Source organism: Egretta garzetta, unplaced genomic scaffold (assembly GCF_000687185.1).
Source record: "Egretta garzetta isolate BGI_Z169 unplaced genomic scaffold, ASM68718v1 scaffold639, whole genome shotgun sequence".
NCBI classification, from domain to species: Eukaryota; Metazoa; Chordata; class Aves; order Pelecaniformes; family Ardeidae; genus Egretta; species Egretta garzetta.
Genome location: NW_009260834.1, coordinates 144,291 through 147,360, shown reverse-complemented (window position 1 = coordinate 147,360; position 3,070 = coordinate 144,291).

Sequence of the window (3,070 nt, the reverse complement as noted above, 5' to 3'; positions counted from 1 at the left end):
TCACAGGAAAAACACCCCCCTTCCTCAGGTCAGACACTCTCTTTGCCACACTATGCTTTAAAGGGATAGCTCCCATTAGCCAAAGCACAGATGGTAAAGCAAATACAGGCACAGCATTCAAACTTCATGATATTTCAGTACAGAGCTCTCAGGCTAATTTTTATTGTCAAGCTTTATCCTGTGGCCTTGCAGGATGTCTCAGAAGGTTTAAAATCAATTTCTCCTACGTCACTACTGTCTTCTGCTTCAGCTATCATCTCTGTTACTGTCTGTGTGGATCCCTCTTGCAAAGGGGCTCATGACGCCAACAGAAATGAACGCATTGACACCGCAAGAGACCTGTACTCACGCTTAAGCTTGCATTCACACTTCTGAACTATTCAAATAACTAACCACTACCCATGTCTGGTTCATCCTACTTTTCACTTCTGCCACTGCATGTGGAAATCTTTAGGATGGGATGCTAGAGAAAAGCCCTTTCACAACAGCTACCTCTAAAAAAACAAGGCTGTTAGTCAAACAGACAGAAACTCGGGCAATTGATCTTGCAATTGAAGATCAAGAAGCAATACTGCTAGTTATTACAAAGAGTTATATCTCAAAGGGTTATTCCCAGTAATAATTCACGTTAACAACCCTTTATCTTGCATCTTTAACCTCGGTTCTCAATGTTAAACCCAAAAATCAAACACAAAAAAGTAAAATCAAACAAGGAAAATATGTTCTGGCTTGCCTTTGCTTTTTGATACAGCTTTAATGAGTTCTCTTTTCACTGTATCTCCCCTCTCTGTGTCACCAAGACTACCAAAGAACTAACAATAAAATCAGTAATACGTGATATCAGGTATAGAAGGGTTACGTGGCTTATAGGTCATTCATAGCTTATCAACAGTTTTGCTAAAGCATTTGTGCAACACTTATAAGCATCTAATTTGTAATTTTATGTTAAGATCACAGATGAGTAACTAGCAGAAAACAGTTACACGTTATTTTTCAATAGATCAGTGGAGGGGGGGAATCCAGGAGTTGTGTTTAGTATTCATAATAGTTTAACATTTACTGAGTGGCTGTGCAGTGGGGCTAAACATCAAATACCAAAAAAAAAAAAAAAAAAAAAAAAAAAAAAAAAAAATCACTGCTGTGACCCCAAAGCATCATGAGGTTATTTAAAAAACCCATAAGAATAAAGAAAATAAGGAAATATCGAGGTCTTTTAATTTGTCTTTTTGGCTTGGTGCACTTGGACCATGTTTTAAACTTCTTCCCAGCACTAGAAAGACTGAAAACATTCTCATGTTTCTAAATGAAAGCTGAGATGATAACATAATCACTCATCTCTGGGAATTAAGGCTTTAAATAAACTCATTGCTAAACTGCTACTAAATAATATTCTAGTGATATTATCAATTAATGATCAATCATGCCTCAGTACAAGCTACAAAACTCAGATCAGATTAATACTGAAAGCTCAGTTCTCAAATGCATGCAGCTGCTGGTCCCACTTTGTTCTGTTAGTGTCCTTTTTGACAGCAGGCATACTCAGCGCAGTGCCAAACCCTATTTCAGGAGAAAGGGACATGCCACCAGCATGCACCCATAGATCCTAATGCAACAATACTACTCATTTTACAGCTTCTCTACCAAAGCACTTGAAAGGTATGGTCGTGTAGAGCAGCCCATAACGCCAATATTTATTTAAAAGTTAAAATCACTTCTATAGCAAAGATACTGCTCTTTTAAATTTGATGAATTGAACTCAGCCAAAACTTTTCTAAAGTATAAACCTTCTACCTAACGTCACTCTTTCACAAAATGGTAAGTTCTCTCAACTCCCAGACATACTTAGAAAATTGAAGATTCATTGCCACAAAATGCATACAAAGCCATACTAAAAGTGTAACCATAATCATGACCTTATCTTCACAAATGGGACTGAAAACCACTATCTGGAAGACACTGGAAGTATTTAACAAGAAAAATAAGAGTTTCTCACCCTCAGGCTAACACTGGTAATTCAAAACTTTGTCTTTTTATTTGAAAATATTACTAAATTTGTGTGTATAGAAAAACATTCAGTAAGAGTAAAGAGATCTTGTAAAATTATCTGTAGTTTAGGTTTCAAATGTGGTAGAAGCAATCTGGCAGTAGTCAGAGCAGTTTTTTTTGAAAAAACACCTGAAGTGTTATAAAACTATTATATTTTCTGTGATGTTCTCAGAATTCAGAACAGCCTACTTATGAAAGCCTTGCAGGTTTGGGTTTTTTTTTTCCGTTATTAGCTTTAGCATTTATTATAACCAAAAGTGATCTTATTTTTATCTACACAGTCTGGTTTTGCTGCGTGCTTGCAAATTTCATAAGACTCAACTAAACGATCTGAATTTTCTATTCATACACTCAAGACTGCAATCACTAGAGCTATTTGAAAAATTATATCACAGGCAAGAGCAGACAAGAATTCATTCTTTTGTAGGCCATGAAAGAGGAAGACATTTATTGTCATTCTTGTAGGAGAGGGAGGTTGTGACAATAAAAGGTAAATGACACCCACAGATTTCAACTGCATTGTCAAAAGCTGGGTTTGTTTTTAGAAAAACATGAAGATTGTCACACGCTGTTATGGTTTTCACTGCTGTCACTTATATTGACAAGTCCAGCCACACGTTTAGATTTTTTTTGTTTGGTACCAAATTAAATTAGAAGTATTACACCTACTTGTGAACAAACTAAAACACAGGCATTTAAAACTGCAGGGACTGAGTGTTCACATGACCTTAATAATGTTAAGTCAGTCATACACATGGGCACACAGAATCAGACTGAGTAGCATCTTTACAAATAATTCAAACGGTATCAGTGATGTAATCTATGGGGCAATGTCGCTCCTAATGTTACTGAAGGCATCAGAATCTGACCCATAACTGTTTCTGTTTAGATAGATAAAAACCAAACAAGCATTATCCCTGCCCAGCATATACAGGGACATGACCATGTATTAAAGTACACTTATGGGAAGGTTCTCTATATCTATAATCTCCTGGAAAAGATAATTGTCACCTTTGCTTTTGCA